The 13,222-nt window shown below is 39.6% G+C and overlaps 1 long non-coding RNA gene across 1 annotated transcript in view; it reads left to right on the top strand.

The window, feature by feature from the left end:
• The window catches only part of LOC123332045, a 44,961-nt gene extending 35,863 nt beyond the window's left edge, over window positions 1-9,098 (top strand). The window contains exons 2-3 of the long non-coding RNA XR_006548892.2: window positions 2,178-2,246; window positions 8,425-9,098. This is a non-coding gene — a long non-coding RNA (uncharacterized LOC123332045). The remainder of the gene's footprint in view (window positions 1-2,177; window positions 2,247-8,424) is intronic.
• The last annotated feature ends 4,124 nt before the right edge of the window (window positions 9,099-13,222 follow it).

Here is a 13,222-nt window from a genome sequence, read left to right as displayed (position 1 = left end):
ATGCTGCATAATACGGGTTTTGGTGACATACAACACCACACAGTTATTTAGCTGATGCAGACAGGGCTTGCTCCCCTGTCTTTAGTCAGCTGACATTTAACCTGGGTGGCTGGGCTTGCTCAGAGCTATCTTGCTCTGGCAACTGTTAGCTGATCTAAGATGGCCTTGGCTGGAAAGACAGGAGCAAGTCAGCTCTGCTCGATGTGTCTTTCATTCTCCAGCAGGCTGGCCCAAGAATGTCCTCGAAGCCGTGGCAAAGGACAGAAACAAGCAGGTCTACTTGCACAAGCACTTGTCAAGCCTCTGTTTGCATCATATTGGCTAATATCCTCTTGGCCAATGCAAGTCAAAGGGAGTAGGAGTGAGTGGATGCTGAAAACTTACAGGGTGAAGGGCATGGAGGGTTAAGAACAGGATCCAGTTTCTGCACTCAGTCTTCAGAATCTTCCATTCTCAGCCTGGCTGAAACCTGTTTTTACTTTCCATGGATCATGCAATCTCTGCCCCTTGCCCTGCCCTTGGGGATTTAAACAGCTTGCTCCCTTTTTTGATCATGAACTCATTTTCCTTGTTTCCTTCACCCAATTTCCTTCTGTTTTCCTCTTCCCAGCTCCCTTTCTCTTGTCTTCACCTCCTTCTCCTTTTCTCCATTCCTGTACCTTCTCTCCTTCCTTCCTACAGAGAAACTAAAAACAAACCTAACATTCTCATGCACATAGATAATTGTTTGAAAGGAGTACTTTTTTTTTTTTTGGTCCCTGGAGCTCTCATTACTGATTAACTCCTTATAAAAAGGAAATGCTGAAACCTCTATTTCTCCAGAAATTTAACAGTGTGGGTGGTTCTGATGTGGGTAGGAAGAGATAGTCAGACTTAAGTTGTCCCAAAAGGGACGGGGGATGGGGAAAAAAAACTCTATGAACCAAACACAGAAGCAAAACCTAAATAGATTTCCCAACTTTTTTTTTTTAAGTTTTCTCCCAAATTTACCAGCTGAAAATTTGAACTGGGCTTTTCTGTTTAATTAAGGGTTTAGAATAGACGTGGATGCAGGTGGTATTTTGGTTGGTAGTATGTGGTGATAATTATTGTTGCCATAGCTACCCGAAAACTGTTCAACAGAATATCACTTCATGTTGCAACTTCAAATAAAGGCTGTAAAAGTTCTATGCTTCTTACATAGATTTCACTTAAAGGAAAAAGTCTGCTATATTCAGGCTGGAATCTGTTTCGTTGTCTGTCTCCGAAAATATGGCTCAGTGTTCAAAACAGGTCAATTCTGGGTTAAGTAAATTTTATTAATAGGTTTAAACTGAGTTCAGCTACCTCCTTCCACAGACTTGGCTTACACTACACTAATTGATAGCAACTTAGCAAACTGAGATATAGTAAGGTGATTTATTATGGTAAATATTTAATGAAGTTTCAGGCTTCTAACTCTTCTCAAAGAGCCCTGCCTCTATATAAAGCGCATATAATGTGCCAACCTTTGATTCAGAAAAAAAAAAGCCCAAAAAACTAAAAGCCAAAATCTGTAAAAGCTTCACATACAATCCCATGTATTTCAAGAAAGCTCAGAGGCATTTTATCAAATTTTGCTTCCATTAATCTGCCTTGGGATAGCCTGGGCTGGGTTCCATGTGGTTAATTCAATGTGAAATGGCAATTCCACTTCTCAAAATGTATTATCTTTAAGACAGTGAGAAGTTTGGTATGATTCCTCAGCCCTCTAACCCACATGTAGATTTCCGTAAATTAGAACTAGATTTCTTTTCTAATTACCAGCCTGTTTCATTGGATCATTTCCCTATTCATTAGACCCTCTGAGCCTAAATTTTCTCATTTGTGTAAAGTGAAACTGTAATACCCACCTCCAAGTATTATGTTGAGGATTGAAAGTCAGTAGAGAAGAAAGTGATCAATACATTAAGTGCCATGCAAATAGAAGGTCTTATCATAAACACAAATGTTCTGATAAGCATTTGGAAAATCAGCTTTCCCCCAGATAATTTTGGTCCATGGTGTGAATCCTTGCCCTTGGTGAGGGTAGAACTCTTGGACAACAATTAAAGATAGGGAGTGAGATTTGTTTTTTTGTTTTCATGACATGGATTTCAAGGCCTTCACAGGTAGATGTAGTCTCTAACAAGGTTTAATTTTTACCTTTTCTAAACCAGCTCCAAACTCAAGGGACAGGAAGAATGGCCGTTGTTTGAATAAGAATCTGAAGCTGCACTATCTGAGAGGTATTCCCTTTTTTAAAATTAATTTTTACATTAAAGTATAATTGACATACAAAATTATTTATTTCAGGCATACAGCATAGTGATTTGATATTGAAATCATTGCCACAAAAAGTCAAGTTAACATCCATTGTGTACATACTTAAAAAGTTTTTCTTCTGCTGAGAACTATAAGATCTATTCTCTAAGCAACTTTTCAATACAGAATTGAGTATTATTAGCTATAGGCATCATGGTGTACTTTTATGGCCCCAGGATTTATTTTGTAATTAAAAGTTTGTACCTTTTGACCTCCTTCACTGGTTTTGCCCACCCCCCCACCCACCCCATGCCTCAGGCGGCCACCAATCTGTTCTCTATATATCAGTTTGTTGGGTTTTTTAATGATTTCATATGTAAGTGAGATCATTTAGTATTTGTCTTTCTCTGACATATTTCATTTAGCAAAATGCTCTCAAGATCCATCCATGTTGTTGCAACATCAAGATTTCCTTCTTTTTATGGCTAAATAATATTCCATTATATATATAACCACAATTTCTTTACCCATCTATCCATCAGTGGGCACTTAGGTTGTTTGCATGTCTTAGGTATTGTAAATAATGCTGTAATGAACGTGGAGGTGCCCATATCTTTGAGTTAGTGTTTTTGTTTGCTTTGAATAAAGAATGTAGAAGTGGAATTGCTGGGTCATATGTTTTATTTTCATTTTTTTTTTAAGAAATCTCCATACTGTTTTCCTTAGTGGCTGCATCAGTTTACATTCTAACAGTACACCAGGATTCCTTTTTTCCCCCATATCCTTATCAAGACTTCTTTCTTGTCTTTTGGGTGATAGCTATTCTAGCAGGTGTGAGGGGATCATTGTGGCTTTGATTTGCATTTTCCTGGTGATTAGTGATGTTGAGCATCTTTCCATGTACCCATTGGCCACCTGTATGTTTTTAGAAAACTACTCTAATCCTCTACTCATTTTTAATCAGTTTTTTCTATTGAGTTCTCCATGTTCTTTATATATATATATGATAAGTGAAGTGAAGTCACTCAGTCATGTCTGACTCTGCAACCCCATGGACCGTAACCTACCAGGCTCCTTTGTCCATGGGATTTTCCAGGCAAGAGTACTAGAGTGGGTTGCCATTTCCTTCTCCAGGGAATCTTCCTGACCCAGTGATCGAACTTGGATCTCCAGCATTGCAGGCAGATACTTTACCGTCTGAGCCACCAGTGAAGCCTCTATATATAGGATATTAACCCCTTATCAGATACATAATTTGCAAATATTTTTTTCCCATTTTGAAGGCTGTCTTTTCATTTTGTTGGTTTCCTTTGCCATGCAGGAGCTATTTAGTTTGATATAGACCAGTGTGAAGGGATTTCCTGCCTATGTTTATTTCTAGGGGTTTTATGGTTTCAGGTCTTATGTGTAAGTCTTTAATAACCCATTTTGACTTAATTTTTGTTGATGGTGTAAGATAGGGGTCCCATTTCATTCTTTTGCTTGTGGCTGTCCAGTTTTCCCAACACCATTTATTAAAGAGCTTGCATTTTCCTCCATTGTATATTCTTTGATCCTTTGTTGTAGATTAATTGATCATGGATGTGTGGATTTAATTCTGAGTTCTTGAGTCTGTTCCATTTATCTATAAGTCTGTGTTTGTACCAATACCATGCTGTTTTGACTACTATAGCTTTGTGATATTAATAATATGAAATCATAGAGTGTGATGCCTCCAGCTTTGTTTTTCTTTCTCAGTCTTGCTTTGGCTATTAGGAGTCTCTTGTTAGTTCACACAAATTTTAAGATAGTTTTTATATGAAAAATACTGTTGGAATTTTGACAGGGACTGCATTGAATCTGTAGTTGTTTCTGGGTAGCAGGATAATTTTTAACAGTATTAAGTTACCCAGTCTATCAACATGGAATATTATTCCATTTGTTTGTTTATTTCTTTAGTGTCTTACAGTTTTCAGTATGCAGGTTTTTTATCCTCTTGGTTAAGTTTATTCCTAGATATTTTATTCTTTCAATGCCATTGTATTAATAAATTGGATTGTTTTCTTAATTCTTTCTGAGAGTTCATGGTTAGTGTATAGAAATTCATCAGATTTTTGTCTGTTGATTTTGTACTCTTCAGCTTTACTGAGTCCATTTATTCTAACCATTTTTGGAATATTTAGGTGTTTCTGTATATAACATCAATCATTAGCAAATAGTGATAGTGTTACTGCTTCCTTCCTGATTTGGATGCCTTTTTGAGGGTTTTTTAAGTGAGAGACTGGACAGTGTTTCTTTCCATTATCCTTTTGACATTATAACATCTTTTTGGTAGACTTAATTTCTCACATTAATTTTTAAAAGGGACTGCATGGCATATACTTATTTACCTTGAAATTAAAAATGAGCTCAAATTTGTGACCCCATGGACTATAGCCTACCAGGCTCCTCTGTCCATGGGGTTTTCCAGGCAATAGTACTGGAGTGGATTGCCATTTCCTTTTTCAGGGGATCTTTCCAACCCGGGGATTGAACCTGGGTCTCCTGCATTGTAGACAGATGCTTTACCGTCTGAGCCACCAGGGAATTTTTGACTTACCTTGAGAGCCCAAGGCATCACAAAAACATAAACTGAGATCATTTATTTGGAGGCTACAACAAGACTCGCTGGTAACTGAGAGCGGGTTGCAAAGTGATTGGCTGTGTGTACTAATGGATGATTGGGCTGCTTGTGCTGCGATTTCCTCAGCCCTGTTCAAGTGGAACAATCAGAGCTGGCTCAACTGATGCACACACATGGTTATATTACTCCCTGGAGAAAACAATTTCAGCTCCTGTGTGGCTGGTACAAAGTTCTCTTTATCATGTGATATGACTATTTTTGTTCAGTCACTAGGTTGTGTCCGACACTTTGCGACCCCATGGACTGTAGCACATCAGGCCTCCCTGTCCTTTCACTATCTCTTGGAGTTTGCTCAAATTCATGTCCATTGAGTTGGCATTGCTATCTAACCATCTCATCTTCTGCCACCCCCTTCTCCTCTTGTCCTCAACCTTTCCCAACATCAGGATCTTTTCCAATGAGTTGGCTCTTCGCATCAGGTGGCCAAAGTATTGGAGCTTCAGCATCAGTCCTTCCAATGCATATTCTGGGTAGATTTATAGCCTTTATTTACAGCTACATTATTAGTACTCCTCCTCCTAGTTTTATGTTAAATCAAAGAACAAGTCCTTGTGCAATTATGAATGAGATTTATAACGTGAAAATGTTACAGAAATGGATGCACTTCTAATTTTTCTTTTCATGTCAAGGTGATGGAGCATACTGGAGAGGTTTTAAATGGCATCTACATGCTCTGTGTATACTTTTTATAATGTTCAAGGTTTATAGTTCAGAGTTGCAGTGTTCAATATGGTAGCTATTAGCAACATGTGGTGGAGAAGGCAATGGCACCCCACTCTAGTACTCTTGCCTGGAAAGTCCCATGGACGGAGGAACCTGGTGGGCCGCAGTCCATGGGGTCACTAAGAGTCAGACAAGACTCAGCGACTTCGCTTTCACTTTTCACTTTCCTGCATTGGAGAAGGAAATGGCAACCCACTCCAATGTTCTTGCCTGGAGAATCCCAGGGACGGGGGAGCCTGGTGGGCTGACGTCTATGGGGTCGCACAGAGTTGGACACAACTGAAGCAACTTAGCAGCAGCAGCAGCAACATGTGGCTTACTTAACATCACTTACAATTAAAAATTCACTTCCTCAAGTCACACCTGCCATATTTCAAGTGCTTAGTAGCCACATGTGACCAATGGCTACTAGACTAAAGAGAGCAGAATCAAAACATTTCTGCCATCACAGAATATTCTATTGGCTAGTGCTTGGATAGAGAGAGTTGGGAGTATTTTTCTCCATGAAGCAATCTATGAGTTAGCCTAGGAAAAATGTCAAGAGCCTTTAGAATTTTATATCCTTGGAGGGAAATATAAAATATTCCATTTACTTGCTTCAAAATTAAGAATATGAGTCATAAAATTTTATTGAATAGCTACAACAAACTGTAAAATCTGAAACTCATTTCCTATTATAATAGTGTGCAGAGGGAAAGAGGTGAGGGACAGATGCAAACTCAGTCGTTTAGATGCCCACACACAGGCACTGCACTGGGACAGATGGGGGAGGAGAAGGCCCTAATGCAGAAAAGGGGGAGGAAATGTGAAGGGCAGGAAGCGGGGAAAGATAAATGGGAATCAGAGGTGAAGACACGGATTTCAGCTTTCACTAAGGGGAGTGTTGCCATAAGGTCACAGATCAGAGCTTAGTGTTGCTGGGGGTTTGTGCGTTCTCTCTTCTGCCTTGTGGCTTACTTTTGATAGGTCTATTCTCTCAGCATTTGGAATGCTTTCAAGAGGGCCCCTTGGAGCAGCTGTTTTCACCCTGGACTGCAGAGTCCCAGAGGGATGGTTCCCAGGGCTGTAGCTGCAACAGTAGCTCTGAGAACTCAGAGGTGCAAATGATCAGCCCCCACCAGTCACTCAGGAACTTGGGGTGGGTCCCAGCCCTCTGTTGTAAGAAGCCCAGCAGGGATTTTCTTTTTTTTTTTTTTTTTAAAATATGGAACGCTTCACGAATTTCATTCGCATTCATGCTTAGGCTTCTTTTGCTGACTTACCATGAGAAAGGGAGGGTCTGTAAACTTGATTTTTTTTTTCTGGAGAGACACTTTCATCAAGTGCTCAAAAAAAAAAATCTGATCCTGTTACCTGCTAAAAACTAAAAAAACATTCACTTTTGATATTTGGCAAATCTAATACAGTTATGTAAAGTTTAAAAATAAAATAAAATTAAAAAAAAAATTCACTTATATTCTACAGTAGGAGGAGCAGAACCCTATGCTGAAGTCAAATTTATTCTTTTGTGCTCTGCATTCTAGCCACCAAGAACAGCCTGAGAACTCAGATGAAATCAAGCTGGGGACCACCTCAAGTTGGGGTCTGCCCTATTTCCCTTCTCTTTGAGAAATTTAACCTGATTTCCATTCTCTAAAAACTTATCTTAGAGCCTGGCTGTGAGATTTTAGAGTCAAGGTATGCAGGTGACTGACTTACGGATTGGGTTAAGGCAGCCTTCAAAGAAGTAAAGCCCTTCCTTTGTGTCCATTCCCTACCTCAAGGACAGCCAGAGGCCTTCAAAAGATCTGAATGAGAAAGCCAGCCTTCCCCACCTGGCATATTGTATTACTTGTCTTGGGTGGACAGGGATTTTCTAGGTGTAATTAGTTAACATCTATTAAGCAAGGCCATTTATTAAGTACTGCACCCTGTGGGACCTTAATACAGTGTAATTGATGACAGCAGAGGCAGCATCTTTCAGTTGGTGCTGTCTCAGGGTAACTTGGTATTCTGTTCACTCTGTGGTGGCCTGAAGCTTATGGGGGTTTTTGTGCTTGAGGATATAATGCCTAATAGTGATCTCTTGGTTTTCCATTTGGAGAGTGATTGTGTGTACTCTGGTGGTTCAAGCAGCTGTTGTAATGGTGACTTATCCAGTTCAAGTTAATCCCAGCCCCGTGGGACTCTGGATCTTCAAAGGAGTGCTTAATCTGTGTGTGTGTGTGTGTGTGTGTGTGTGTGTGTAAAACAACTGGCTAAATGTAAGGAGTAGCTTCTCTATGTGACCAAGTATAGAGATTACCAAGCAGAATAAATGATGTCCTTTTCTTTTCTTTTTGCAGTTCATCTAACATTGTAATAGCTAATAACTATCTAGAACCTTTCTAGTAGGTAGTATTTACTGGTTATTAAGTGTGCCAAGTGTTGTGCTCAGTGTTACACAATTTCTTATTAAATCCTCATCCAGCCCCTAAATTAGATACATTGTTGTTCTCAGTTTATTGATGATGATGCTGGGTTTAGAGAAGGTCAGTAATTCTACAGCTATCACATGGCATATTTGTCAGTATAGGCCAAAAGCTATAACCATAACTCCAGTATGTCTGTGGGCTTAAGGTTCACTTTTTGCTCATATCCAGTCTCATGCAGGCTAGTGGGGATGGGGGAACAGTGGGAAATGGAATTCTAGTCCATGCAGCTGTCAGGCTTCCTTCCTTCATGTCTCCACCCTCTTCTGGCCCTTGGAAGGTCTTGATGGGCCAGGCTTGTAACGGGACCCATCACTTTTATTCCAGAACTTGATCACAAGGCCACACAGAACTGATAGAGGCTGAGGAATGCAGTCTAGACGTGGGACTTGGGAAGAAGAGGAGAACGCAGAGATTGTTGAGTACTAGCAGCTTGTAAGCAGAAGGGTTGGCACCCAAACTCAGTTATCTAATTCAAAAGCCCTCTTGATTGTGAAGCCAAAACTGACATTTTTGCCCTGACTCCTTTATAAAAAAACCTGTGCAACATGTTTTGCAGTAATGGGGAAAAAATAAGATTACCTGTCTAGTTCTGATCCCCAGTGAATGGCGTCTTGCACATTACCTGTCAGACTGGACTCATCTAGCCAAAACTTTAGCCTTGTCTTGAGTAACAGTGACATGTGAAGAAATGATACAACCTTTGTGGATATGATAATCACATGAGAAAGATGCTATTTTTCTACCATAATCAGACTATTGGCAATTTTTTTGTTCTCGTTAATACACGTGCACGCGCGCACACACACACACACACACACAAACGTGTATACACACCTTCAAAGCATTCCTTCTGAAGTCTGACTGACTTGTATTTCATTGCAAGTAAATTTTTATTTTCTAAATGCCTTTGTCTTTCACTCTTATTTTGGATATCACATCAGTTCTGCCTTTCAAATTTATTTCTTCTCTTGATTAAATTTCCCAAGTATTTTATTTCATGCAGTAGTTGTGATTCTAAAGTTCTGTGTAAAAGAAATTTTCAGGTTGAATTAGTTCAGAAATCAGTGGAGGAGTTTGCTGTTTAAAGAGAAGCTCTTCATATTTTCCTTGGCTGAGTGAATAGCATCAGCACTTGAATCAAGTGAATAGTTGCTACATAATTTGTACATCATTATGAATAGCAGGGATTTCAAATTGACATGCTTTCCTGGGATCATACATTTAACAAATATGGAAAGTGGCTACATATAAGGCAATAGGGAGAGGTAGGGACTGTAGGTCAGTGGAAAATGGATTCCCCGCCTAAAGGTGTGCAAAGTCAAAATTAGTAAAATCGCTGTTCCAGTGAGAAAAATGCACATATGGGCTGAAAGGAGCCAATACACTTTGATATAATGCAGCATAATATAAGTTTCACACATTTGCTAAGATCAAAATACATATATTTTTTTGACCTTACTGCACAGCTTGTGGGATCTTAGTTGCCCAACCAGAAATTGAACCTGTGCCCTCTGAAGTGGAAGTGTGGAGCCCTAAGCTCTGGACTTCCAGGGAAGTCCCCCAAATATGTATTTGATCAGATTTAATAACTTCAACTATATAGAATGACCAAAGACCAAATTACTGTTGAAGAAAAAGTTCTGCCTAGGGATTTTCTACCCTTTTATAATCACTATCTAGTTTGTGGTGACTATCTGTATTTCCCTCTTCAAAAAGCATCCCCTCTTCCCAACACTTATTTGAAAAAAAAAAAAAGTGATATATTTAAAACATGGGGCTTGGAACAGGACCCATCAGCTTAATCCTAACTTTATCTCAGGAACAAATCCATTCTCGTAATACTTCCCTGTATGTTGGGTGGAGTAGTAAGTCTTCTGTGATGAGAGCATAGTGGAATCAAATGTAATTCGATGCACGATACTGGATGCTTGGGGCTGGTGCACTGGGACGACCCAGAGGGATGGTATGGGGAGGGAGGTGGGAGGAGGGTTCAGGATGGGGAACACATGTATACCTGTGGCGGATTCATTTTGATATTTGGCAAAACTAATACAATTATGTAAAGTTTAAAAATAAAATAAAATAAAAAAAAAACAAAAAACAAATGTAATTGGTAGTATTCAGACACTTTAACTTAGAAAACCAGTGATTTCAAGTGGTTTATGTAATGAAGACTCCAGTATTCACAGAAAACTTTGAAAATACACATTCTTCTCTCTGCCCAGGAGTAACTGGCTTAAATTTCATTAGCCTGAATGGAAGGAAGATAAAGTGGCTACTGAGTTAACAGATGGACAAGTTGGAAAGAAAGGATGTATTGCTGGTCTCATCTTCTGCTCTGGAATGTTGTTAATTGCAGAGACAACCTGATCTTTGTTGAGAACCAGGTCGTTCAACCTGGGTACACAGCCTGAAGTAATTGCTTTGGCAAATGTTTACTCTGTCCCAATGATAGAGGCCAGATAGCCTCTCTTTGCCTTTAAATTGAAAAGTATACAATATACTTTTTATCACTATGCAACACTATTAGGAACACTTGCCTCCTAGTGGCAGAACATTCTTTGACACTTAGAGGACACAAACTACTACCCATTAGATAGGTCCACCACCACACCAGTGAACTTCTAATCAACAGAGGTGGAGGTAATGGTGTCTCACAGCCTAAACATAGTGGTGGATCATATGCAGTGTGGAGAATGGAAAATTAAATTCAAGCTTTGTTACATTCTTTGAAATACAATGGATAAGAAAAACAAACTATTGCCAACTGAAATAAATGAATAGCTTTAAAAGTATCCACCTTAAAACATGAGTGATTTGGAGTTCTGGAGAACACATATCCTCATTTGGGAAACTTCTGGGTACCATCACTGAGATGTATTGAAAAGACATAAATCTGAATCTGATAGTCACTGCTCAAGAAAAAAATTTAAGCAGAGTATACATGCATATATGGAGAAGGGCATGGCAACCCATTCCAGTATTCTTGCCTGGGGAACTCCGTGGAGCCTGGTGGGCTACAGTCCATGGGGTCATGAAGAGTGGGACATGACTGAGCAACTAACACATACATACATGTACACCATGACTTCACAGGTCTAAATGGATACCAGTCAGGCCTCCTTGACTTTTTGGCAAATTCAATAAGGAGACCTAAACCAATGACCCCTACAGTTCTGAATCTGACACATCTTAGAAGATTTTGAGAGAGCTGTTTAATATATTGTTGGTCATGGACCTCTATGGAAAGGAATATTACTGGTATGCCATAACATTTCTGTTGGATATTTCCATTCTGGGTTAGGCAGTGCAGGACTGTTCTAATACTCAGTGTTGACCAGACCCAAATGGCTTCTGTGATCAAGAAGAAATGGTATACATGGGAACTGACTTAGTCTGTCCCCACAGAGGTTTGTGCCTTCTAGACAAGCGCCATATCATATGTAAATAGAGGACCACTGGAGCCTTCCATGTCTCCTCCTCCTTAACGCCTCCCCCAAAATGACAATGACTCTGGAAAGGCAAGAGCTCACGTGGTTTACTGATGAGTCAACAAAGCATCTTCAGAGTGCATGGTATTAGAAGGCTGTGATCCCTCAAGTGAAATAGGAGAGTGAAAAAGTTAGCTTAAAACTCAACATTCAGAAAACTAAGATCATGGCATCTGATCCCATCACTTCATGGAAAATAGATGGGGAAACAGTGGAAAAAGTGGCTGACTTTATTTTCATGGGCTCCAAAATCACTGCAGATGGTGACTGCAGGCATGAAATTAAAAGACGCTTACTCCTTGAAAGAAAAGCTTTGACCAACCTAGCAGCATATTACAAAGCAGAGACATTACTTTGCCAACAAAGGTCCATCTAGTCAAAGCTATGGTTTTTCCAGTAGTCATGTATGGATGTGAGCGTTGGACTATAAAGAAAGACAGGCCCCCACAGCAGGTTGGAAGGCAGGAAGTGCGAGTGGTCTTGCCAGTATAGTTGCTTATTTGAAATCTGTGAAGAGTGCACTTGTACATACAGGCCTTAGGCTGGGGGAAATAGTTCATTTAAGAGAGGCACCAGAAGCATGGCTCTGAATGCTTTCTTCACAATGGCATCCATGGCATACTGTGATATTACCACAGTAGAACTCTTAAGTGAAATGCATTTGGAAACCCTGTGGCTTTTCATATCTACATGGACACACAGATACTATCCCTCGGAGTTTTAATATTTGCCTGGGCATAGTTAGCAAGTATTAAGACTGGTGATGCCTGGCCCACAGCTGAGACCATTTTAACATGCATTCATTAATTCAGCAAGGAATTGTGGAGGTGCTTCGATGGGCAAGATGCTGCACTAAGCACTGTGGGGGGAGAAAGAGATGGATAATATCAGTCCTGCCCTCACAGAAATGCAATTCAATTAAGTTGCGGATCAGGGACTGGGCATGGGAAGAAGACACAGGCCACAAACACTATAATGTATACATCTCTCTTATTTGTTCTGTGACTGGAATAGAAGTATAAAAACTGGAAAGTTGAAAAGATGGTGAGATTTTAAAAAAAATTAAAAAAAAAAAAAGAAAAGATGGTGAGAATGAAAAGGAGAGAGAATAACCAAAGAGGAGGGAGAAAATTAAGAGTTTATCTGGGTCTTGTAAGGGAGGTAGGAGTCCAAATAGGTGTGGATTTGGTGTCGAGGAGAGTGGTCAACATGCTGGGAGGTTTGGGAGAGGCCAGTTAGGAAGTGCCCAGAGAAGTGGCGTGTCTGCCAAGACCAGAAGTTAAGAACTTTAATTATGTTTTGAAATAGAAATCAACAACAAAAATGTATACAGACACACAATTATCTCAACCATGTAAACATATCTGGACAAAGACTGGAAGGAAAAAAAAGGCCAAAATGTTGACAGTAGTTCTTTTTATGTGCAAGGATTTTGAGCGTGTGTTTTGTATTCTTCTCACTTGGTGAGCTGATGTGGACCTTGGCTTGATATGACTGTTAAGTGGAATAATGACAGTGGACAGGGGCATTTAGGGAAGAGTTTATATTCAACTCAGATAAATTGTGTCTGACGTTACATTTTTTCCTGTTAAAGTTGGAGATGTATCATTGTTGACATTGTTTTTTCTTTT

Source organism: Bubalus bubalis, chromosome X (assembly GCF_019923935.1).
Source record: "Bubalus bubalis isolate 160015118507 breed Murrah chromosome X, NDDB_SH_1, whole genome shotgun sequence".
Taxonomy (NCBI): Eukaryota; Metazoa; Chordata; class Mammalia; order Artiodactyla; family Bovidae; genus Bubalus; species Bubalus bubalis.
This window is presented reverse-complemented; position numbering and strand designations above follow the sequence as displayed.